Source organism: Erythrolamprus reginae, chromosome 2 (assembly GCF_031021105.1).
Source record: "Erythrolamprus reginae isolate rEryReg1 chromosome 2, rEryReg1.hap1, whole genome shotgun sequence".
Classification (NCBI taxonomy): domain Eukaryota; kingdom Metazoa; phylum Chordata; class Lepidosauria; order Squamata; family Dipsadidae; genus Erythrolamprus; species Erythrolamprus reginae.
In genome coordinates, this window is record NC_091951.1 from 46,566,763 (window position 1) to 46,593,829 (window position 27,067).

The window sequence follows — 27,067 nt, forward strand, 5'->3', positions numbered from 1 at the left end:
GGGGAGAGGACCGACCCCTGAGGAACCTCACAAAGTAGGGACCTAGGAGCAGAACTCTGACCCCCTGCTAACACTGACTGCAACTGACCAGAGAGGTAGGAGAGCCACCGTAGAACGGTGCTCCCCCCTCCCAGCCCCCCAATCGGCGCAGAAGGATACCATGATCGATGGTATCGAAAGCGCTGAGAAGTCAAGAAGCAGCAGGACAGAGGACAAACCGCTGTCCTGGGCCCACCAGAGATCATCCATCAGCGTGACCAAAGCAGTTTCCATGCTGTAGCCAGACCTGAATCCTGGTTGCCAAGGACCTAGATAATCGGCTTCTTCCAAGGACAGCAATACAGTAACAATAACACATTTAAGTGGCATTTTGATATTGATAGAGTTGCCCCATTCCGAAGTCACTATTATAGCCACACAGCATTTTATTTTGAAATTCTCTGAGGCAAAATATGGTGGGTTTTTAAAAAAACAAAATTTCTTTACTGCAGATTAAGATCAGCAAAACAATATCAATCATCCAATTTAATATATTTTAATTTTCATGTCTCTCAGCTGCGTGAAAACCTTTGGTAGCTTATAATTTTTTAAAAATAACAAATATCAAAACAAAAACGCAGGCTACTGAAAACAACATGGTAGAAATTTGAGGAGGGATGATTATTAAATATGGATTGACTATGCAATGATAGTAAAAGATATATTTAGATGTTGTTTAATATTAGGATGTATTAATTCGTAAAATTGGATTAGAATTGTAGAACTATATAGAATTACATAGGTAAAGTTAATGGAAGAAACAGGATAAATAAAGGGGTTTAAGATATGTACTGTATGATTTTATGACTTTGCATTGTGAATTTAAAATATACTTGGAATGTAGAAGATTGATGAAAGTTAATACAGTGGAACCCCGACATAAGAGCTGCTCTACTTAAGAGCAACTCGAGATAAGAGCTGGGAGGGGAGAGATATTTTTGTTCTACTTACAAGCCCAAATTCGAGATACAAGCGCCAAGGAGCTGTCTCCTGAAGCCAAACGCTAACTTCCACGTTCGGCTTCAGGAGACAGCTGCGAAGCGGCGCGCGTGTTTTAAAAGGTTGCAGCCGGCCTGGGGGGCTCGGGGGGGTGCTTGCAGCTTTCTTTCTTGCTCTTTTTCTCTCTTTTACCTTCCCTTCCTCTATTTCTTCTTTTCTTTCTCCTTCCCACCTTCTTCCCTCCCTCCCTCCCTTCACTCATTCCTCTCTTACTCTCCCCTTTCATAAGTTTCCTTGCTTCCTTCCTCTGTTCCTGTCCCTTCCCCCTTTCTTTCTTTCTTTCTTGCTTTCTTTCTTGCTCTTTTTCTTTCTCTCTTTTACCTTCCCTTCCTCTATTTCTTCTTTTCTTTCTCCTTCCCACCTTCTTCCCTCCCTCCCTTCACTCATTCCTCTCTTACTCTCCCCTTTCATAAGTTTCCTTGCTTCCTTCCTCTGTTCCTGTCCCTTCCCTCTTTCCTTCCTTCCTTCCCACCCTCCGTCCATTCATTCACCCATTCCTCTCTTGATCGCTTAAAGCCGGTCCCTGGTGCAAAAAGGGTTGGGGACCTCTGTCCTACAGGATTGGGTGGCAGAGAAGTTGAACATATGTAAATTTAAAAGTTTAAGAAAGTTTACAAGTTAAGTGAAAGAAACTTCATTATTCATTTATATGTACATGTACATTTCTTCATTAAAAACATGTCTTTCTGCATAATTTAGACTAACTTTGTGAGTTTTTTGAGGGCTGGAACCAATTAAAATTATTTACATTAATTCCTATGGGGAAAAGTCGTTCGAGATAAGAGCTGCTCGACTTAAGAGCCCAGGTCCGGAACGAATTAAACTCGTATCTCGAGGTACCACTGTAATAGTAAATGCTAAGTGCCTGAAAATTAATTGAACTTAGAAATGTTGAATGAAATTATAGAAAAGTAAATATGGAAATACCGTATTTTTCGCTCCATAAGACGCAGTTTTTTTCCTCCCAAAGTAGGATGAAAAATCAGCCTCGTCTTATGGAGCGAAGATGCAGGCAGGGAGGGGGGGGGGGAGGCTGCGAATTCGGAAGCGCCATCCCGCCGGCTGGCTGGCTAGCTGCTGCCTGGCCCACCGTTCCCCGTAAGCTGCGCCCGTGAGCAGGCGTGCACCCCCAAATACACCCCGAGCGCCCTTTTCCACGGGCGCGCGCGCTCCCCATCCCCCTGCCAGCCCGCGGGGAGGTGGGCGGGGGCGGGGAGGTGTGGCAGTAGAAGTAAAGGGAGCCGCGGCCGCCCCTGCCTCCCCACGGTGCCTCTGGCCAAATGCGCCCCTGGCTTCTCCACGCTGCCCTATTGCCCGCCCGATCCGCCTCCTCTCCTCCTCTGCCACCTCCTGCGTTGGGGCGCGATCTGCCTCCTCTCCTCCGCTGCCTCCTCCTGCCTTGGGGCGCAATCTGCCCCCTCTCCAACGTCGCTGCCTTCTGCCTTGGGGTGCGATCCGCCCCCTCTCCTCCGCTGCCGCCTTCTGCCTTGGGGCGCGATCCGGGAGTCCGGGACAGGGTGGCTTTACGCCATGAAGAGAAAACGGCCGACTTTTCCCTGCTGCCGGAGCCGTTTCCTCTTCATGGCGCAAAGCCACACAGTCCCGGACTCCGGGATTGCTCGCCCAAGGCAGGAAGCGGTGGAGGAGGAGAGGGGGCGGATCGCGCCCCAAGGCAGAAGGCGGCGGCGGAGGAGGAGAGGGGGCGAATCGCGCCCCAAGGCAGAAGGCAGCCATCTGCCCAGACAGAAAGGAAACAAGAGAGAGAAAGTGAGAAGAAGAGAGAGAAAGAGGGGGAGAGAGAGAGAAAGAGAGAGGGGGAGAGAGAGAAAGAGAGGGAGAGGGAGAAAGAGAGTGGGAGAGGGGGGAGAGATAGCAAGAGAGGGAGAGAGAGAAAGAGAGAGGGAGAGGGGGGAGAGAGAGGGAGAGGGGGGAGAGATAGCAAGAGAGAGAGAGAAAGAGAGAGGGAAAGGGGGAGAGAGGGGGGAGAGAAAGAGAGAGGGAGGGAGAGAGAGAGAGGAGATAAAGAAAGAGGAGAGAGAGAAAGGAAGAGAAAGAAAGAAAGAGGGATAGAAAGAGAGAGAGAGTGAGAGATGCTCAGTGAGCCTTTCTTTGAAGTTGCCTTTCTTTCTTTCTTTCTTTCTTTCTTTCTTTCCTTCTTTCTTTTTCTCTCTTGCTCTCTTGCTTTCATTCTTTTTTCTTTCTCTTGCTTTCTTTCTCTCCTTCCTTCCCTCATTCCATTTCTTTCATTCCCCCTCTCTATTTTTATTTCTCTTTCATTTTCTTTCTCTCTTTCTTTCTTTCTCTCTTTTACCTTCCCTTCCTCTATTTCTTCTTTTCTTTCCCCTTCCTACCTTCTTCCCTCCCTCCCTTCAGTCCTTCCTCTCTTACTCTCCCCTTTCATAAGTTTCCTTGCTTCCTTCCTCTGTTCCTGTCCCTTCCCCCTTTCTTTCTTTCTTTCTTTCTTTCTTTCTTTCTTTCTTTCTTTCCTTCCTTTCCTCCCTCCATTTCTTGCTTTCCTTTTCCTTCCTCCCTTCTTCCCTCCCTCACTCCCTTCTTTCACTCCTTCCTCTCTTCCTCTCCCCTTTTTGGCTCAAAATATATTTTTTCTATTTTCCTCCTCTAAAATCTAGGTGCGTCTTATCAGCAGGTGCGTCTTATAGAGCGAAAAATACGGTATATTAATTGATGCATTGGTGTTCAGATAGATTTTCATAGTATTATTAGATTACTATAATACTATGATAAATATTTAAGAAATGAAGATTTTAAAGCATGGACATATTAATAGTTGTGTTTTGGGTTTTGCTGGTTTTTTAGTTTTAATAATAATCAATTTGGTTTTTTTAAATTATTAATTTCTTTTAATAAAAAAGAAGGGGAATCCCCCCTCCCCTATAAACTAGGAAAAGTTTGTATAAAAGTGTTAAGTCTGTAAAAAGAAATTCTGTAAAAAATACTGTCTCTGTCAATTTAAAATGTGAATAAATCAAGGTCGCGTCTGATTGGTTAAGACGCACGGCCGTTTCTTTTAGGTGCGAGCCTTTAAAGTATAAATAGAGCTGTTTTGACACTGACAGCTCAGACGCGTTCCTTGCTGAAGTCACTTGCAAGAGAGCTGAATAAACGGAACCGTCTTCAAAGATACCTGTGTGGTCTGCTTCATTTCACTGGCGACGAGAGAACGACGAATCCACGTGTCAAGAATGAACAACCTCCAGATCGGCCGGGCTCCCCACTACTTCGACCCCGAAAAGTCGTCATGGGACGCCTACATGGCAAAATTCGAGATTTTCCTCGAAGCGGCAGGAATGGGAGACGCCGAAGCCGACAGGAAGCGGGCGATTTTTCTAAATTATTGCGGTACTGAAATCTTCGACCTCGTCCAAACACTGACCGACCCGCTCCCGGCTAAAGCCGTTCCTTGGGACGACCTCCAAGAAAGACTCGCCAATCACTTTAAACCAACGAAACCTGCCGTAGTCTACAGACACCAATTTTCAAGAATGACGCAACGTGAGTCGGAATCCATAAACCAATTCGCCACGCGACTTCGTACGGTGCTGTCAAAGTGCAAATTTGACAGCCCGGAAGCTCGCCTCACCGACGCTCTTATTTTTGGGATGAAAAACGCCGCAGTCCGCAATAAAATCCTAACTGAAGACGAGCCAACGCTTCAATCTGTTATTAAGCTGGCTCAAACTGCCGAAGTAGCTGACGCGGCCGCAAAAGAACTCAAAGAACACGAGAAAAAAGAAACCGTTTCCAAAATCTCCGTTGCTGTCTCCCACGCCGAGGCACCTGATGACCTCAGCCCAGCTGCCACGGACGACGACACCTGTCTCCTGCTGCCATCTGACCAACCCAGACAGCCCAGATACCAACGACCATCCAACCCTTGCCCCGGATGCCGAGGGAACCACTCACGACAACGCTGCCCATTCCGAGACGCTATTTGCCGCCGCTGCAACCGGCGCGGGCACATCGCCGAGGCATGCAGAGCGCCCCTTCCCGAGGAGTCCTTCTCTGCACCCCGCCAACAAAGATTCAACAACCAGGCACAACAACCGCGAGACAACAAATTTTCCAGAGGCTTCAACCGAAGAAACTACTCCACCGTTAACCGTGACTACTCACGAGGTAACGCACAAACTTACGTAAATTGCGCAAATACAAAAAAAGGGAGCAAAATTGTCATTTCGTTACTTTTAAATGGCAAACCTTGTAATTTGGAATTGGACACAGGGTCAAAGTATTCTATTATGCCTTGGGACAAATTTAAAATGTATATGCCTAATTTTCTTAAATCTGATTTCATGCAGACAACTCTGGTCATAAGGGATTTTCAGGGAAATGTTATACCTGTATTAGGGAAAGTAGATGTGCCTGTCCAATTTAAGGAATGTAAATGTTCTCTTCCATTGGTTGTGGTTGAGGGAGCTAAACACTCCCTCCTTGGGTTAACATGGATGTCTCCTCTGGGCATTGAAATATTGGGAATTTGTAAAATTAATGCTGATAATGATATTCCTGATTTTGTGCATGAGTTCCCTGAGGTTTTCAGCCCTACATTGGGCACGTATAATGGGGCCCCTATTTCTTTTTCTCTAGACCCCAAGGTTCCCCCTGTCAGACTCAAGCCTCGCAGGGTTCCTTTACCGCTCCTCCCTAAATTGGACATCCAACTGGATAAACTAATAGCTCAGGGCATCTTAGTCCCGGTGGAGCAAGGGCCATGGGAAACCCCTATAGTAACACCACTTAAACCTGATGGTTCATTAAGGGTCTGTGCAGACTACAAAGCAACGATTAACAAAGCCCTCCAACACCACCCATATCCAATTCCGGTAGTCCAACAGCTCCTGCATTCACTAGGGGAGGGAAGGGTCTTCTCTAAAATCGACCTCGCACAGGCATACCAACAGCTTCCGGTCGATGAGCCCACATCTCTGGCACAGACCATAGTAACTCACAGGGGTGCTTTCAGATGCACCCGCTTACAATTTGGGGTTAGCATAGCCCCGGGCATTTTCCAAAGCCTCATGGAGCGGTTATTGGCAGGCATCAAAGGAACCACCCCATATTTTGACGATATCCTTATCTCAGGGGAGAACCAATCACAATTAAATGAACGAATTAGAGAAGTATTGTCAAGGCTACAATCCAGGGGTTTGAGAGTAAAAGCAGACAAATGTGTATGGGGAGCCAACAGCATCGAATTCCTGGGTTACAGAATAGACGGTGAGGGAATCCACCCCACAACAGAAAAATTAAAAGCCATAACAGAAGCACCCGAGCCAAATAATAAGACAGAACTCCAAGCATTTCTGGGCCTTCTTAATTTTTATTCTGTCTTTCTAAAACAGAAGGCAACGGCAGCAGAACCTCTACACCGACTGCTGCAGAAGGGAATTCCCTGGACCTGGGGCACACCTGAGCGCGAAGCTTTTCGCAAAATAAAACAATTGTTAACATCTAAAAGCGTAGTGGTTCAATACAGCTCAATATTGCCCATAAGGCTTACATGTGACGCTTCGGCTTATGGGGTAGGCGGGGTATTGGCTCATATAATGCCTAACAAAACAGAAGCCCCAATCGCTTTTTTCTCCAGAACATTGTCCATGGCCGAAAGAAATTATAGCCAACTGGACAAAGAGGCATTGGCCCTAGTATCTAGCATGAAGAAATTTCACAACTACCTGTGTGGGAGGAATTTTGAACTAATCACAGATCACAAACCCCTTTTAGGTCTACTGGCTTCTAACAAGCCAACTCCTCCTTTCATGTCCCCCAGACTAATTAGGTGGGCACTATTTTTATCAGGTTATCAATATGAATTAACCCACAAGGGGGGAAAAGCAATAAACCATGCAGATGGCCTAAGCAGATGCCCCATGGCAGACTTAGTTAAAGACCCAACTCCGTCAGAGGACATATTGCTATTAGACTTCGAGGAAAACCCTTTGACCACAGCAAAAGAGGTAGCTGAATACACCAAGAAGGACCCAATATTGCTAAAAGTTATCAATTGTATACAAAGGGGTTGGTTAGGAGACCCTGAGGAAGCAGGACTAACAGATTTTAAATCAAAAAGATTGGAATTGTCCTACATGAAGGGTTGTGTATTATGGGGTGACAGGGTGGTCATTCCCAACAGTCTAAAACAGAAAGTGTTATGTATGCTGCATGAGGGCCACCCAGGCATTGTTAGAATGAAGGGTTTGGCCAGGGGACACTTGTGGTGGCCAGGCCTAGACACAGACATCGAGCAGTGGGTAGCAAATTGTGACCCTTGCCAGGAGTCACGTCCCAATCCCCCTAAGACAACACCGGTTGAATGGGAGAAACCCACTGGGCCATGGTCACGTATACACATCGATTTTGTGGGCCCTATTGGATCTCAGAATTTTTTGATTGTAGTAGATGCTTTCTCTAGATGGGTGGAAATAATAGCCATGCAAAACATCACTACTTGTGCCACTATAAAGGCTTTGTACCATTTGTTTGCTACTCATGGGTGTCCAGACATCCTGGTTTCTGATAACGGGCCACAATTGACTGCCAGACAATTTGAATGTTTTTTAAGTAATTTGGGGGTCAGACACGCCCTCACATCTCCTTATTCCCCATGGTTTAATGGTCTGGCAGAACGTTATGTTCGGGTAGCCAAGGAAGCACTACGCAGGGCAGGCCCAGGGGAAATACAACACAATTTAGATAAATTTTTACTAATGCAGCATATAACCCCAAATTCCATTACGAATAAAAGTCCAGCAGAAATTCTATTGGGTCGAAAAATAAGGTCCCCTCTGGACAGGTTGCACCCCCGTTATTGTACAAAAAATATTAATGATGTAATCTGTGTAAATCCTGAAAGAAGTTTGTACTTAGGGCAAAATGTATTTGCAAAAAATTTTGATGGGGGTTTAAATTGGCTCAAGGGAAAAATAATCCAGCAAACAGCTCCTAAAACATATATTATTTTACTAGAGGATGGCCGCACATGGAAACGGCACATAGATCACTTGCGGGGGCGTATAACACCTGACAACGAACAGGCCGCTAACAAAAATTCTTCCCCCCAAGCAGACTCTCACACACAGCCTGAACTTTTTGATTACCAAATGGACTCACCACGGCCAGAAGTATCCTCCAACGACTCCGAGCCGTCCTCCTCATCAGGAATGGGTGCAACGCCAACATATCCTCGACCGCAGGCCGGAGCCCCAACTCGGGCCCAGCCGCAAACAAGAGGTCACAACGAGCCATCCTCCTCCGTGGAAATCCCAGACGCAAATGATCTGCGCAGGTCTGATCGGACTTCACGCAGACCAAGCAGACTGGAGGATTACATCACATGGCTCACTGATTGACAGTTGTACTCAACCAATGAGGGAGGGGTGTTAAGTCTGTAAAAAGAAATTCTGTAAAAAATACTGTCTCTGTCAATTTAAAATGTGAATAAATCAAGGTCGCGTCTGATTGGTTAAGACGCACGGCCGTTTCTTTTAGGCGCGAGCCTTTAAAGTATAAATAGAGCTGTTTTGACACTGACAGCTCAGACGCGTTCCTTGCTGAAGTCACTTGCAAGAGAGCTGAATAAACGGAACCGTCTTCAAAGATACCTGTGTGGTCTGCCTCATTTCAAAAAGTTTTTAGTTTCTTTTAAGAAGAATGTATAAGAAGAAGAAGTAGGCATGACGGCCTATCTGGATTTGTAAGAGGATAATGATATTAATTGAAGTATAAATAACAGAATAACATAGTGGGAAAGGGCCACTAAAATCAGGCGCTCAGGCATGAAAATTTATTTATTTATTTATTTATATATATTTCTATGCCGCCCACTCCCGAAAGAACTGCCGCTCAGACACTATACTTTTCCGCCCACATTGAAAAAAAATGGGAGGGAATATTGACCTAGAGGAATACCTGTATTTCTATTTTTCCAATTTCACCCATCCTGTTCCTTTAATAAATCATCCAGGTCTATCCATATGGTCTGTTTTATTGGGGGAGAGTTGGGTAAGCTGCATGTGAACTTCCACACAAAGTAATATGTAAAAAAACCAGAGCAGACCTTGTGATTCTAAGAAATTTTCATCTTTGAGTGTGATGTATGTACACTGAGTGGTTCTGCTAACCATTTTTTAGCTAACTGCAACATGAGTCTTAACAGAAATTAGGCTGCACAAAAGTGAACAGGAAATCCGTCAAAAGTGACTCCTCTGTGTTCAGAAAGTTAGGTGACACAAACCTGGGAGAGACATAAAACTACACAGCAGTACAAAAAAATAGGCAGGAAGAACAAGCTGCTGAAAAGTTTTAAAATCTTGGCTGAAACCCAAGTAAGCTTTCCAATATAATTGCAACTTTCAACTATTACAGTGATCCCCCGGGTATTGCGATCCCGATCATTGCGAAACGGCTATATGGCGATTTTTCAACCCGGAAGTAAAAACACCATCTGCGCATGCGCGCCCTTTTTTCTATGGGCACGCATGCGTAGATGGCGCCGGGCAGATCAGCTGCTGGGCAGCTTCCCTGGGTCTTCCCCCTCTTGCTGGCGAGCGGCGGGCATCAGCGGCGAGCGGCGGGCATCAGGGAGCGGCGGGCATCAGCGAGGAGGGCGAGCGGCGGGCATCAGCGAGGAGTTTCCCCACCGCCCACGCAAACTCTTCGCTGCCGCTCGCCCGCCCTTCGCCCGCCCACGCCGTTCGCTCGCGCCGCTTCCCAGCTGAGTCCTAAAGCGAATTGGCTTCAGGACTCAGCTGGGAAGCGGCGCGAGCGAGCGGCGCGAGCGAACGGCTTGTCCGCCGCCTGCCTGCCCGCGCGCTCGCCCACGCTGTTCGCTCGCGCCGCTTCCCAGCTGAGTCCTGAAGCGAAGGCGAGCGGCAGCAAGGAGTTTGCGTGGGCGGTGGGGAAACCCCAATCTTCGGCTCCTCGCTGCTGCGGCAGAAGTAAAAACACCATCTGCGCATGCGCAGATGGTGTTTTTACTTCCGCAGCGCTACTTCGCGAAAAACCGATCATTGCGAGGGGTCCTGGAACGGAACCCTCGCAATAATCGGGGGACCACTGTACTTCTTTTTGCTTATTATTTAGTTAAATTACACTCCTCCCATGGCCTATCTTGTAATTTCCTTGTTTCTCTTATCCACTTTCTATTTTGTCTTCCCTTGCATCTCCTTTATTCAGCCATGCTAAGCATAACTCTTTCCACCACCACCACCCCGTCCCCCCCAGATGATCGTTCTGGTTTATCACAGGTCTTATCCCTTCTGGCTTACCTCTATGACCCAAAAATACCTTTGAGAGGGAAGAAAGCACCTGGATCAACCTCAGCAATCATACTGGGATTCATCAATCCACAGATCATGAATAAAGAGAAAAAAAAGTTGCAACCACAAAAACTGAAAATTCCAATGGTTTGAAGAGATTCCTCTGGATATGGAAGGGACAATGCAAGGGTGAAAAAAGAGATTTAGCTACAATTAGTGAAGGAAAAAATGAAGATGGAAAGAAAAAAGGGGTTAAAAAAGAACTGTGTTAACCTCTCTGCTCCTTTCAGTCTCTTTATTGTACAGCTTGACCCAGAACTAATATTGACAGCTGCAAACCAACATGAATCTCTCACACTGTGAAATATGTCCCCTCCAAATCCTTTCACAAATCTTGGTTTCATGCATTTTTAAAGCAATTAAGTACATGACTAGAACAAAACCACACAACTGATATTGAATTAAGGTAAAGGTAGTGATTCCCCTGGCACGTATGTACTAATCGTTTCCAGCTCTAAGGGTGGTGCTCATCGCTGTTTCAAACCTAAAGAGGCAGCACGTCCAAAGACGTCTCTGTGGTCATGTGGCCAGCATGACAAAAAGCCTAAGGCGGTTACATTCCCACCAAAAGAGGTCCCTGTTTTTCTTTGTCTTTAAAGGTAGTTTTTATTAAAGTTTAAAAATTAAAAAGAAAAACAGACATACAAACAACAAAAAAAGAAGGAAAAAAACCACATACACATAACAATATAGATACATCTACACAACAAAGGAAAGAAAAAAAAATTAAAATTGAAATATATTGTTCCATTAAACACATTCCTTTTCTTCATTTGTTTCCTTGTTTTGGCAAATACAGTTGGTATAAGAAAAATTGTTTTGGTTATTGATTTCTTTATATATACATCTATTATATTTCCTACCGCTTTATCTTAATCGATAATACAAAGGTTCAACACATTCAAATCATCAATTTCATGGCACCGGACCAGGGCATCTACGAGACCGCCTTCTGCCACACGAATCCCAGCGACCGGTTAGGTCCCACAGAGTGGGCCTTCTCCGGGTCCCGTCAACAAAACAATGTCGCTTGGTGGGGCCCAGGGGAAAAGCCTTCTCTGTGGCGGCCCCGACCCACTGGAATCTACTCCCCCCAGAGATTAGAATTGCCCCCACCCTTCTTGCCTTTCGTAAGCTCCTTAAAACCCACCTCTGTTGTCAGGCATGGGGAATTGAGACATTCTTTCCCCCTAGGCCTTTATAATTTATGCATGGTATGTTAGTTTGTATGGACGTTTAGTTTTATAATAAGGGTTTTTTACTTGTTTTTAGTATTGGATTTACATGATGTTTTTTATTACTGTTGTTAGCCGCCCCGAATCTACGGAGAGGGGCGGCATACAAATAAAATAAAATAAAGAAAGAAATGAATGAATGAATAAATGAATAAATAAATAAATAAATAAAAACCTTAAACAAATTGTTATTTTAATATTCATAAATTTCTGGTTATTTGTCATTTGTAAATTGTTATATTATATTTTTGGATTTCCTCCCATTTTTTTAACCAATCGCAAAATGAGTTCCAAATTTTACAGTATTCTGAGTCTTCTTTGTTTCTTAATTTTAAAGTTAACATATCTGCCTCCACATTTTCTTAATCACTATTTGTTCATCTGGTATTTTTATTTGCTTCTAGTTTTGCGTTTTTACAATTCTAGCTGCTGTTAATATATGAATAGTTAAATAATACTGATTTTGTTCCATTTTCTGATCTATAATTCCAAATACAAATGCCTCTGTTTTTTTTATTTTTACGTTACTCATATCTGTTAACCACCTTGCATTTTGTTCCAGAGGTCCCTGTTTTTCTAATTGCATTTTTACATGCCTTCAAACTGCTAGGTTGACAGAAGCTGGAAAAGTAATGGAATATTTAATTAATTTTATTTAACTTCTTAACTTTAGTTATCATCCAACAATATACAGTATTTGTTTTCTTCAATCTCCAGTCAATGAATAATGTTATGGGAAATAAGACTACACAGTGCACTGAACTTCTTTCAACACTCTATGCATTTATATGGCTTCTCCCCTGTGTGGATCATTTGATGGGATTTAAATTCATTGCTTCTTCTGAAGCTTTTTCCACACTGCATGTATTTATATGGCTTCTCCCCTGTGTGGATCCTTTTATGGGAAGTAAGATTACAATGTTGCCTGAAGCTTTTTCCACACTCCATGCATTTATATGGCTTCTCCCCTGTGTGGATCCTTCGATGGCGTGTAAGTTCATTGCTTCCTCTGAAACTTTTTCCACATTCCATGCATTTATATGGCTTCTCCCCTGTATGGATCCTTTGATGGCAAGTAAGATTACCATTTTGACTGAAGCTTTTCCCACACTCCATGCATTTATATGGCTTCTCCCCTGTATGGATCCTTTGATGGCAAGTAAGATTACCATTTTGACTGAAGCTTTTCCCACACTCCATGCATTTATATGGCTTTTCCCCTGTATGGACCTTTTTATTAACAGTCTTGTTTTCATTTTTGTTGTATTCATTGGACATCTCTCTCACATGAAAACCTTTCTGTGATTCAAGAGACCAATTTTCTTGAGAAAATGTGAATGTCCAATTTTTTCCATTGGCCTGCTCTTTGGCTTGTGATGGACAGGGTCCATTTACATCTAATATGTCTTTGAAGAGTCTTCCACCATTCCCAATATATTTCCTCTTTAGTTTTTCTTGTTGATCAATAATGTCCTGCACCTGAGCAACAGTAGAAGATGACCTTTCCTTATTCCAGTTATTTGAAAGTTTTCTTTCCTGTCTTTGGGATTCTGTTTGAATTATAGGATTTCTCTTTATGTATCCTTGTCCAAACACTTTGATTGGTTCTTCAAGGACTGTACTGTCATTCTCATGATCACCTTCAAAGAGAAAGAGAAATGAAAGTGAGAGAAAGGTTAGGGAAAAATATCACTCTGTCAGAAGTCCTATTAATTGCCTTCAGGTATTGCACCAAACTCTACATATACTGCACATTTGTATCCTTATAATGCCATGGTATAGAAGTGATAATATCTCTATTGATGAGGAATAAAACCTTGAAAAGGATATTAAGTCAAAAAACTTGAATGATCGGGAACACATGTTGCAAAATAGATGAAATCTATGTAATGGAATTTGCCATTACGTCAAATTAAGGAATTACTTTGTGTCTAAAATGTTTAAATAGAAATATAAAAACAAATAGGATAAGATACATCTAAGCAGAATGCCATGGACCTATTTCCTTTTTAGGTTTAGTAGAAAACCAGAACTTTTCCTTCTCCCTCTGGCGAGGGGATGTCTATTTAGAGATCTTCTAATGACATTAACTACAAAATGTCTTCCTGAACTCTCTGACTCGAGAATAGGAAACCCTTACCAAGAGAAGCCACATTCTTATAATTCTCCAGCATGACTTCCCAATGCAGAGCTTTTTGTTGAGGATCCAGCTGAGACCACTCCGCCTCTGAGAAATAAACCGCCACCTCCTCAAAGGGCAGAAGACCCTCCTGAAAGGGGGGAAAAGTACAGAACAGACCAAGGAGAGACTGCAGGATCTTCCTTATTGTTTAGATATTTCCAAAGCAAACATATACAGTAAGAAAAGTGGTTATGCTGAATAAGAATCCATGCTTAACATGACAAAATGGGTAGTACAAAAAGTTTTAAGGGGCGGGGTCAAATGGCTGTGGCAGCACTGAAGTCCCCCTCTCCCTTGGGGGCCCTCAAATCCCCACCGTCTGGGGGTTCTGGTTCTTTTGAACCAGACCCAATCCTCCCTGAAGGGGAGGTGACGCAGGGGACGCTACTGGGGGTCTGGTTAGGGATCGGCATACCCCACCAGACACAGGGTGTAGTCTCGCGCAGGTGGTGGTGCGCAGCCAGATTGGAGCCGAGCGGTAACACCTGGGAAGAGTATTATTTAAGTAATGGCGAGGTGAAGAAAAAATTAAGTGATGTGCTGGTGAGTGATTTTGGCCGAAAAAGGATTGGGAATGTTTTTTTTTAAATTTTTCACAACTGAGCTAACTGCTGGAAATAGGAGAGGAAGTGGCTATTTAGCAGTGTGGTGAATAGTGGAGGCTTCTATTTTTGCATATTCTGCATATTTTTGAACATTGCTCAAGTTTGGACTATTTAAGCAGATTCAAAGCATTATATCTTTTATCTCCCCCCCCCCCTTTTTAAGAAGTTGGTTTTTTATTGTGCAACATAGAAATCAAATACGGAATTAAATATGGAACTAAAAATGCTAGAACTATGGAGAGAGGAGAGCTTCCCACACAGATGAGAGCTTGCCATCTACTGGCTGGTGGAGTCATTACAAGGAGAATTCTGTTTCATATGCTCAGCAGATGCTAGCCTTGGTAGTGGATGTTATCTGTCTTGGTCAGGAGATTGGTATGTGTTTATTTTGTGTTTACCTTTGAGAAGGGAGGAAGCTAACATCTTCTGTTTGCAAAAAGAATTTTTGTGAGAAGAAGTATTTGAACTGACCGATAGAGATATGGCCAGAGAGTTGGCAAAAAATATTAGAATAAATTAAACATGAGAAGAATTTGAGGACAATCATACTATTACCAGATATTATTACCAGAAAGAGTCTTTGTAATTTGGAATAAATCAGCAAATAAGAAAATATGGATAGCAACAGAATTTCTGAAGAGGAAGAAGATGGAGATTATTATAAAATTACAAATTAGAAGAATTAATTTTTGTAAAATTTGAGTGGGATGTATGGGGATTAAATGATGAATTATAAAGTTATTTGGAATTTAATATAGGGAAATTATATTGAGAAGAGATTGAACACAGATTGGGGAATATGAATGAAATTTAGAAGGGAAATTAATGAGTAAAATACAAGATACAATTGAGCTTTATATCTAAGATATATTATGATATATTTTGGGGGTAAATAATGAAAAATGGAATAAGAGAATAAGAGAACAATGAAAATAGAACAATGAAAATTGAAAATGGCTATGGCTATTTTGGATATTAATATTTTTATTACTTCTGATATTAATGGGATACAGCTCAGGGGAAAAGGTATGAAAGTTTAATTATAAGATAAGCAAAAATTAGGATAATTTTTTATATGGATGAATTATGTTTTAGAGAAATATAGAATTAAGAAGATAGAAAATAATGAGGACTATATTAGATTATTTTCAATTTTAAGGCAAGTTATTAATGATAGTGGGAAATATTGATTATTGAAGTTATTGTACTATAGAATTTAAGTAAGATAGGTGGATCATAATTTATGCTTTATAACTTTTTATGAGTTTATAGAAAGTTATAAACTAGTTTGATAAAAATAAGGAGAACATGCTGTCTCTAGGGTTACAATGATTTATATTATACAGTGGAACCCCGACATACGAGGTGCTCTACTTACGAGGATTCCGAGATACGAGCTGGCAGAGGAGATAAATTTTTGCTCGACTCCCGAGCTCAAATCCGGGATACGAGCCGAGAAGAGCCGGGCTGTTTATTCGGCTCTGCATCAGCTCGGGAAGGAAGCAAAGCAAGCCAGCAGCCCAGCTCTTCTCAGCTCGTATCCAGCTCTTGGTGAGTCCTTGGCTTCTGCTGGGGGTGCAGAAGCAAAAAAACGGAGCAATTTCACTGTGGAAGAGGCAAGGGGGAGAAGCAAAAAAACCGGAGCAATTTCACTGTGGAAGAGGCAAGGGGGGGAAGCAAAAAAAACGGAGCAATTTCACTGTGGAAGAGGCAAGGGGGAGAAGCAAAAAAAACGGGGCAATTTCACTGTGGAAGAGGCAAGGGGGAGAAGCAAAAAAAACGGGGCAATTTCACTGTGGAAGAGGCAAGGGGGAGAAGCAAAAAAACGGGGCAATTTCACTGTGGAAGAGGCAAGGGGGAGAAGCAAAAAAAACGGGGCAATTTCACTGTGGAAGAGGCAAGGGGAAGAAGCAAAAAAAACGGGGCAATTTCACTGTGGAAGAGGCAAGGGGGAGAAGCAAAAAAAACGGGGCAATTTCACTGTGGAAGAGGCAAGGGGGAGAAGCAAAAAAAACGGGGCAATTTCACTGTGGAAGAGGCAAGGGGGAGAAGCAAAAAAAACGGGGCAATTTCACTGTGGAAGAGGCAAGGGGGAGAAGCAAAAAAAACGGGGCAATTTCACTGTGGAAGAGGCAAGGGGGAGAAGCAAAAAAAACGGGGCAATTTCACTGTGGAAGAGGCAAGGGGGAGAAGCAAAAAAAACGGGGCAATTTCACTGTGGAAGAGGCAAGGGGGAGAAGCAAAAAAAACGGGGCAATTTCACTGTGGAAGAGGCAAGGGGGAGAAGCAAAAAAAACGGGGCAATTTCACTGTGGAAGAGGCAAGGGGGGGAAGCAAAAAAAACGGAGCAATTTCACTGTGGAAGAGGCAAGGGGGAGAAGCAAAAAAAACGGGGCAATTTCACTGTGGAAGAGGCAAGGGGGAGAAGCAAAAAAACGGGGCAATTTCACTGTGGAAGAGGCAAGGGGGGGAAGCAAAAAAAACGGGGCAATTTCACTGTGGAAGAGGCAAGGGGGAGAAGCAAAAAAAACGGAGCAATTTCACTGTGGAAGAGGCAAGGGGGAGAAGCAAAAAAAACGGGGCAATTTCACTGTGGAAGAGGCAAGGGGGAGAAGCAAAAAAACGGGGCAATTTCACTGTGGAAGAGGCAAGGGGGGGAAGCAAAAAAAACGGGGCAATTTCACTGTGGAAGAGGCAAGGGGGAGAAGCAAAAAAAACGGAGCAATTTCACTGTGGAAGAGGCAAGGGGGAGAAGCAAAAAAAACGGAGCAATTTCACTGTGGAAGAGGCAAGGGGGAGAAGCAAAAAAAACGGGGCAATTTCACTGTGGAAGAGGCAAGGGGGGGAAGCAAAAAAACCGGAGCAATTTCACTGCCAGAGGCGGGGAAAAAATAGCCCGCGCTCGTCCCTTCAGCAGCAAGGGAGGGAAGTCAGAGGGCGAGGGATGGAGAGAGAGAAAGAAGGGAAGGAAGGAAGGGAGGGAAAGAGAGAGAGAATTAGAGATGCTCAGTGAGCCTTTCTTTGAAGTTGTCTTTCTTTCTTTATTTATTTTTCTCTCTTGCTCTCTTGCTCTTTCATTCTTCTTTCTTTCTCTTGCTTTCTTTCTCTTTCTTTTTCTCTCTTGCTCTTTCATTCTTCTTTCTTTCTCTTGCTTTCTTTCTTTCTCTCTTTCTTTTTCTCTCTTGCTCTTTCATTCTTCTTTCTTTCTCTTGCTTTCATTCTTTCTCTCTTTCTTTTTCTCTCTTGCTCTTTCATTCTTCTTTCTTTCTCTTGCTTTCATTCTTTCTCTCTTTCTTTCTTTCTTTTTCTCTCTTGCTCTTTCATTCTTCTTTCTTTCTCTTGCTTTCATTCTTTCTCTCTTTCTTTCTTTCTCTTTCTTTTTCTCTCTTGCTCTTTCATTCTTCTTTCTTTCTCTTGCTTTCTTTCTTTCTCTCTTTCTTTCTCTCTTTCTTTTTCTCTCTTGCTCTTTCATTCTTCTTTCTTTCTCTTGCTTTCTTTCTTTCTCTTGCTTTCTCTCCTTCCTTCCTTCCTTCCCACCCACCCTCCGTCCATTCATTCACCCATTCCTCTCTTGATCGCCCTTTTTACGGCGCCGCTGACAGCTAGCTAGCTCCCCACCACCACCGGGCTGGAACCAATTAAAATTATTTACATTAATTCCTATGGGGAAAAGTCGTTCGAGATAAGAGCTGCTCGACTTAAGAGCACAGGTCCGGAACGAATTAAACTCGTATCTCGAGGTACCACTGTAATAGGCTATGAGATATTTATTTGATTTATTTTCCTGCAAAATGGAGTAGGTTTTACTGCTGATTCCAATAGGTTTTCAGATAATTTCATAGATTAGGGCATGATGATTCCACTGGTTTTACAGTGATAAAATTAGTGTAGGGTATGAGGATCTTATTGGGCTCACTGTGTTTTGTTTCATTTTGTTTAGAAGAGGGCATGATGATTCTACTGGGTATACAGTGATATAAGTTAGAGTAGGGGCAAGAAGATTCCACTGGGTTTACAGTGACATAATAGAGTAGGGCATGATGATTTCACTGGGTTTACTGTGACATATTATAATAGGACATAATGATTTCACTGGTTTTACTGTGATATATTAGAATAGGGCAAGAAGATTCCACTGGGTTTACAGTGACATAATAGAGTAGGGCATGATGATTTCACTGGGTTTACTGTGACATATTATAATAGGACATAATGATTTCACTGGGTTTACTGTGATATATTAGAATAGGGCATGAGGATTCCACTGGGCTCACAGTGATAAATGGGGTGTGATGATTGATTTCAGAGTAAAAGAGATACATGGAAGAAGAGGGAAAAAGGGGTTTTGCTTATCCTTCTTTTTCCTTTTTATTTCCTTTTTCTTTTCTTATTCTTTTCTTCTTTTAAATTTTTTAAAATTATTTTTTATTGTTTTATTTACTTGCTAAAAGGAATTATTATTAATTGGGCTAATTGGGACATTTAGGATAAATTATTTGGATTTTTCTCCGCTTTAGAATTGAGGAGATTATATTACATATGTGATTGGTGTGGAGAAAAAAATAAACAAAATTTTCCTGGGGAAAAGAATCCATGGCTTAGTTGACAAAATGGGCAGTACAAAAAGCATCTGACTAAATAAATATTTTAGGCAGACATTATCAACTTAAATGATTCTGTAGGACAGTGATGGCGAGCCTATGGCACTGGTATCACAAGTGGCACGCGGAGCAATACCTCCAAAACATGCCAGAGCTCAGAATGTCATCAAGGAGGGTGGGGCAGTGGGCATGGCCATCATGGGAGAAGATAAGCATCTGCGTGGGGCCAGATGGTGTCTGGAAGGAACTGCAGCCTGTGTGGGGCTAGGGAAGGCAGGCCATCAGTTCCACCATCTCTCTTTGCGTGGTAGAACTGGAGGACGAGAATGGAAGGCAGGGGCTGGGAATGCAGGGGGTGGCGCCACCCCTGTCCCACCACTTTCCTTGCCACATAGCAGCAGCACTGGCAGAGGTGCAGCTGGGGTGGGTGAGGTATGCTATCTGGCCTACAAGATGTACCGTATGGATCATGTGCTTTCCATACCCACCCCCACATTTCTAGTAGTTGTTGCTCGTGCCTTGGTGAGGTGATGGAAGTGCCATTATTTATTTATTTATTTATTTATTAATCAGATTTGTATGCCGCCCCTCTCCGCAGACTCAGGGTGGCTCACAGCAATAATAATACAATGTAAACAAATCTAATATTTAAGTTAATTTAAAACCCCAATTTAGAAACCAATCATACATACTAGCATACCATGCATAAATTTATAAGCCTAGGGGGAGGGAAAGTGTCAATTCCCCCATGCCTGACGACAGAGGTTGGTTTTAAGGAGCTTACGAAAGGCTAGGAGGGTGGGGGCAACTCTGATATCTGGGGGGAGTTGGTTCCAAAGGGTCGGGGCCGCCACAGAGAAGCCCATGAAGGGCTTTATAGGTCATAACCAACCCTTTGAATTGTGACCGGAAACTGATCGGCAACCAATGCAGACTGCGGAGTGTTGGTGTGACATGGGCGTATTTAGGAAAGCCCATGATAGCTCTCGCAGCTGCATTCTGCACGATCTGAAGTTTCCGAACACTTTTCAAAGGTAGCCCCATGTAGAGAGCATTATAGTAGTCGAGCCTCGCGGTGATGAGGGCATGAGAGACTTTGAGCAGTGACTTCCGGTCCAAATAGGGCCGCAACTGGTGCACCAGGCGAACCTGGACAAACGCCCCCCTCGCCACAGCTGAAAGATGTTTCTCTAATGTGAGCTGTGGATCGAGGAGGACGCCCAAGTTGCGGACCCTCTCTGAGGGAGTTAGTGATCCCCCCCCCCAGGGTAATGGAAGGACAGATGGAATTGTCCTTGGGAGGCAAAACCCACAGCCACTCCGTCTTATCAGGGTTGAGTTTGAGTCTGTTGACACGCATCCAGACCCCAACAGCCTCCAGGCACTGGCACATCACTTCCACTGCTTCGCTGACTGGACATCCCGCATCCAGTACATGTTCAGCCCCCATCATCCAACCTATTCCTCCAGTTCTGCCGCCCAATCTACAAAGAAAGTTGGGCGGTGTGATCATGACTGAAAACGATGGGGCTTTTCAACCCACACTTCAGAAGGAAGAAGAAGGAGGAGGGAAAGGGAGACCAGTAGCTTGACGGCTGCCTCTTCTGCAGCTGCTCTCTGGGGTTGCTCTCGGAAACCCTGCACAGAAGGAAGGCTCTGCTTCTTTCAGATTTGTCCCAGCCCTCCATCCTCTCTGAACCTTGCCTTCCCTCTTCGGAGGTGATAGAGGGAAAGGCAACGCTAAAGAAGAGGCGAAACGGGGGAGAGAAGCTGCACAGCAAAGGACAAGGGGGGCTCATCCACCTCTCCATGAGACCTCTCAGGTGACACGGCATGCAAAAACTAAAGTGTAAAAGGCATTGTTTCCAAGTTAGCAGAAGGCCCAGAATCAAAACAAAGCGCTGTAAGTTCATGTGTCTTCCCCATTTGTTGCCCCCTTTTTGGGAAACGTTTCCCCACCACAACAATATGGTGTAATTCATATTACATCCTGACATGTTTTCGAAGCGGGAAGGCGCAGCTGGAGGTGAGCGAGGAAGGCCAGCTCCCCTTCCCCAATATACTCCAAAGCCCATGAGGTTTTCGGTACAGAAGCAGATTGCTTCCCACAGGGTTGACCTTGACACCCACTTCAGATAGCAAACAGAAGAACGTTGTTCTTTTGCTCCAGGGCCTTTGAAACCCCCCCCCCCTCTCTTTTCATTTTTCAGCCTTAAAATTCTGGATTGTCAGTGCTGCTCTCAGTTACACTGTTGGACTGCTCCTGCCTGAGGGTGGGAGGGAGAGGGCGGGGCCACCTCCTGTATGTGAAAAAAATAAGACACCCCCGACAATAAGGCTGAGTGCTATTTCAGGTCTTAAGAGAATATAAGACTGGGTCTTATTTTCAGGTAAACACGGTAATTAGCGAAAGAGTTTTGTTTTTTAAAATAATAGTCTTAAAAAACAATCCTGAAAAGAATCTCCAACCAAAAGCAGAAGGCAAAATGGTAGAAGACACCAATTGTAGTTCTCGACTAACAACAGTTTTTAGTTTTTAGTGGCTGATCAAAGTTATACAGCAGCAAAAAAATGACATGCCCATTTTTCTGTACTACCTGTGCTATCTACATCCTCTGATTTCCTGACGGAAATGTAAAATATAAATCTAGGAAATGAACATTCTTCTGTTACCTGAGTTAGAGGTTCAATCCTGGTTTCTGCTTCCCCAGAACAAATAGACAACTTTCTTCTATTCTTCCCTGTGAGGGAGACAGAATTTCCAAAAGCCTAATTAGTAAAATGGGAGGAGAGAAAAGGACACAGAAAAGATGAGAAATTTAGTAATTCTCAACAGAGTGGAAAGAACTTATATTACCTCCTGAGGTGTCCTGATTTGGATCTCCCTGAGAGATCTCCCTGAAAAACTGTTCTTGATGGAGATTTGATGGATGCCGCTTTCTCTCAGGATCTCTGATCTGTATTGCGAATGACTTGAAATAGGAGAAAATAATTAATGGACATCACAAATCATGAAGTGGTTTCTTTTCCTGTGAACACCATTGCAAATCACTCACTGTCGATCAATTAGGCTGAGAAGTAAGAAAGAAATCACTGTGCAAAATCTTTCTTCAACAATGTATATGAGAACTTTACAAAGATTAGTGAAGGATCACCACATATTGTAGTATGGATGCCAGGAAAGTCTGGTAGGAAGACATCAAAATTTGAATACATTGATCCAAAGCCAAAAATTTTGTACATAATATAATGCCAGAACAAGGAGAAAACATGATGTTGAAGAGTTTAAAATTTGTATTAAATTATAATGTAAAATGAACATTTCATAAAATGATGTATCCTTCTACTCAACACTGATAAGTTACCAAAGATATAGAAAGAAATTTCGCACACGTTTGAAATTTAAATGTAAAAAAGGAACTTTTTACCAATTCTGTTGGACTTTTGACAAAGCAAAGAAATACAAGGGTCAGATTTATATTTTACTGCAGGAGATTCTGGGTATGAAAATGAAACCAAAAACTTTTCTGTTAGGTTTAATACAGAGATTGAAAAACAATCTTTAATTTTGGTGTTATATATGTTGAGAGCAGCAAGAACACTCTATGCACAAAAGCTGAAGGATATTTTAATTGCAACAATGGAAAAATTGTTGGACAAACTGATGTAACTAGCAGAGATGGCCAAATCAATTGCTTTACTAAAAGAAAAGACCACACCCAACCTTCTTTCTACTTTGGAACCACTGTTTGGATTTATGCTTGAGAAGGAAAAAAATGAAACCTTGATTAAGTTTTGCTCATTATGTAGGTTTGTTGTTACAGAGGTTGCTAGTACAGAGGTACCTCTGTCAGGAATTAAAAATCACTATGTAATGTCATAATGCAGAAAGTAGGCTTGTGTTGAGAATTCTGAGTCATTCAGAGGCAGTTGAGCATTATTATTATTATTATTATTATTATTATTATTAATTAAATTTGTATGCCGCCCCTCTCCGTAGACTTGGGACGGCTCACAGCAGTAATAGAACACAATGTAGAATATAAATCTAATATTTAAAACTAAAAACCCATAAACTGTATAGGCCTGGGGGGAAGGAATAGTTCAGTTCCCCCATGCCTGAGGACAGAGCATGCAGCAACCTGTAAAATATTTAGCTAGGCAAGAGCTCCCTGCTTTTTCTCTCTCTTTGTTCTCTCTGCCTGTTCGCTGTTACTTGTGTGCTGCTGCTGTTTGTGGAAATATGCCTTGAAGAAGCTGAAATGCTGTACAAGTTGGTTCCTGTGAGGTATTGAACTAAGATTGTTGTAGCAAGGTACTAGTAAGAGACTAGTTTATTGTATGTATAGTATAGATAGTAGTAGTAGTAGTAGTAGTAGTAGTATAAAGAAGTAAATATATTTTCCCACAACTTCCTACTGCTGCAGTATTTCATTGAAGACTTCAACTCCATTTTTACTGGTCTGTGGCTGGCTGGCTGGTTGGGTTGGTGGGCTGGCTGGACTGGTTTGCTGCTTGGGCACAAACAGACTACCTTCCGCAAATGCAAGCTCTGATAACCTCTACTTACGAACTTAATTCATTCCGTGACCAGGTTCTTAAGTGGAAAAGTTTGTAAGAAGAAGCAATTTTCCCCATAGGAATCAATGTAAAAGCAAATAATGTGTGCGATTAGGGAAACCACAGGGAGGGTGGAGGCCCCATTTCCTCGCAGGATATTCCTAGAGAGGCTCCACAGAGGTTTCTCCCTGCCTTTTCCGGCCTCGTTTCCTCAGAGGATATTCCTAGAGAGGCCCTATGGAGGCTTCTCCCTACCTTTTCTGGTTACAGTTTTGGAGGCTCGGGTTTGTAAGTGGAAAATGGTTTTTGAGAAGAGGCAAAAAAATCTTGAACACCCGGTTGTTATCTAGAAAAATTTGTAAGCAGAGGCGTTCTTAGGTAGAGGTACCACTGTATATATTAAATATGTAAAAGTAAAACACTGAGCCTGTAATGTTACCATATTATGTGACTAGGTTAAAAAAAAATCAGTGATATTCTTTCCCTTCCGTTTCCTCCCCCACCCCAATTTTCTACCTTTTTCATTTTTCTGTGTTTTCATTTTTCATTTTTTTGTGTTTTATATCTTGATAAGGTTAATAAAACTATGAAAACTACGAAAAGGATACAAACATGTGAATATATTGTTTATTATATTCAACTGTTTCTGGAGTCCCAAGAGGAAGTCCTCTCACCTGCAAGTCAACCTGCTCCTCCTTCTCCTCCTCCGCCTGACTCAGGAGGAAGCCTTCCACCAGGGCCACCGCCTGGGAGGTGGTCTCTGCTCCACACTCCCGCACCCAGCTCTCCATCTGCAGGGGCAGAAGCGCCAGGAACTGCTCCAGAACAACCAGGTCCAGCATCTGCGCTTTTGTGTGTTTTTCTGGTCTCAACCATCCACTACAAAAGAAATGGAGTCGGCTGCAAAGTCCTCGGGGACCCTCATCCTCCTGATATTGGACGCTCCTGAAATTCCAGGCATGGACTTGTGAATGGATGGTTCCGTCTTCCAGCATCTTCTGCCCAGTTCTTGCTGAGATCTCCCCGTGGATTCCAGACTGAGCACCGGAAGGGCCTTTTCCAGCTCCCCCACTTGCTAAAGGAAGGCTTGCCATTCTTTCTCTGTCCTATAACACAATTATAAATTAATGCAAGGAAAATTGTACATCTCCAAATGCTTTTTTCATTTCTTGGAAGAAATATCCATCTGGTTCATTTTCAATACAGGAGGAAGGCGCTGGATATAAAATGGAGGCTGGAGGCTGATTGGAAAGAAAGCATCCCTTTATTGTTGAGGCAGATTACAGTGGTGGCATTCAGCAGGTTCTCACCAGTTCTGGAGAAGTGGTGGCAGAAAATTTGAGTACTTTGCAGAACTGGTAAATATTACCTCTGAGTGGCTGTGCCTCTATCTCTTCTCTGCCTCTTGAGTCAAAGCTGATCAGCAGGAAACGGGGATTTTGCAGTTACATTGCCCTGGAGTGGGCTTGGAATGAAGATCTTACACTATCCTTCCCCTGCCACACCCACCAAGGTACACCAAACCCACCAAGCCACGGACACAGAACCGGTAGTAAATATTGTCCAATACCGCATGTGGCTTTTTGGGCCTTCTCCTGTGGCTCCCTGCTCCATCACTGGCTAGTCCCTCCCCATCCTTGCCTGGCCTGAGAAAGTAAGGGCGCTGATGGGAATGGGGAAGCGGCCAGGGCTGATTCTCCAGCATTGTTTGAGGAACGATCTCCACCTTTGGTGGAGACTTCCCTTTGGGTGACCCTCCTCCCCATCTCATGACTTCCTGGCTGGCTGTGACAGGTCTAGGAGGGTGCACACAAACAGGAAAACTCTCAAGTGAGCAACAAAATGCAGTAAATGTGCATGTGGAGGCCAGCTGGCCGTTTGCTTAAGGAGGGGCTTTGGACACGGCTTTTCTTCTGCCCTAAAGATCTGGCCATCACCTTGTGTCCCCCCTCGCACCACAACCCTTGGGCTGAGCGATGACAGTGTAAGCTCCAACCTGAAGTGTCAGGAAGCAAATTATTTGGTGCTCTGGCGCTCACTTAAGGGTCTCTCCTCATGCGCACAGATGGAGAGAAAGAGGGAAAAGAAAGAGAGAGAGAGAGATACCTGATTCCCATAGAAAAGAAAATATAGAGAACCACAAAACCTGGGTAGGCATAGCTGGAAGGGGGTCATGTGACTTGGTGGGATTGAATGACATAGAGTTGGTCTACTGTACTTTCTGAATTCCTATGTGGTCATATAGGGGTCATTTATTTATTTATTTTGTCCAATACACCATAATACACAATGAAGGTTATAGAGGTTATAGAGGTCATGGTTGGCTCTATAGACAGAAAGGGAAACTGCAAATCTTAGCTGTTTGTCTAAGTTAATTTTGTCAATCTTTGGCTCAATTGTGTTGTTTCTCTGAGCTTTCTGCCTGATCCAGTCTTTCTGAATGGATTACCAAATCTGCATTTCTAAAAGCTGGCTTCCTCAGTTTCTCCTTGTGACAGGGAGGCTGAGGTTGGTTTTTATCTCCCTTAAGAGCATGTTTCCCCATTACTCCCCTAGGGGAAATATAATATTCTGCTTCTTTTTAATATCCCAAATATTTCATTCTTCAGGATAGGGTGGGGTTCCCACACATCCATAGCAATATTGTTAGCCATGGGATTACCTAAAATCTTCTTAGCGAAAGAAATGTTATCTAAAGATGATGAACAAACCTCCATTTTGTGATTCTCTTATAGGCATGGGGAACTTGAGACATCTTTCCCCCAGGCTCTTTATATTTTATATTTGGTATGTACGTGTTGTCTGGTTTTTAATATGATAAGGTTTTATATATTTCTTTTTAATATTAGATTTGTTTCACTATAATATTGTTTTTATCATTGTTGTGAGCCGCCCCGAGTCTTCGGAGAGGGGCGGCATACAAATCTAATAAATTGAATTGAATTGAAAAGGATTGGATTTTGGTGCGCTTTCCAGATCCCGGTTTCTTAATGAGATGGAGTTGCTTTTACTTCATTCTACTTAACTCTGCATTGCAATTTATGTATCCTGCTTGTTTGAAAACATAAATAGTGAATTTTATTTCTAGTAAGTGATTTTTTGGAACTTGGACTTTTATTGGAGACCCAAGAGCAGAACAGTCCTTACCTAGCCTGAGAAAGTAAGGTCGATGGCAGGAATGGGGAAGCGGCTTGTTTGAATAAAAGGCTTATTGAATTGTGATTTAAAAGAAGCATTGCTGATACATTTGGGTATAGATGTTGCGCAGACAAGTAAACCCTAGTATTGTGTTAAATCAAAAGAAAAAGATCATGATTTGATAGCAAAGGTTGGTTTGCAAGACATGAAAAATGTAAAACCCCCAATGTTAGTAGACTTCAATAGTCAAGAGTTATGATGAAGCATTTAAACACCAGGATCTATGGAGTTTACTCCATATAGCAAATTACACAAGGCCTGATATAGCATATGCAGTGAGTTCATTAAGCAGGAAGACTAGTAAACCTAC

The 27,067-nt window shown here is 43.0% G+C and overlaps 1 pseudogene; it reads right to left on the bottom strand.

Moving 5' to 3' along the window:
- The window catches only part of LOC139160362 (zinc finger protein 721-like), a 94,844-nt pseudogene that overhangs the window by 63,997 nt on the left and 3,780 nt on the right, over positions 1-27,067 (bottom strand).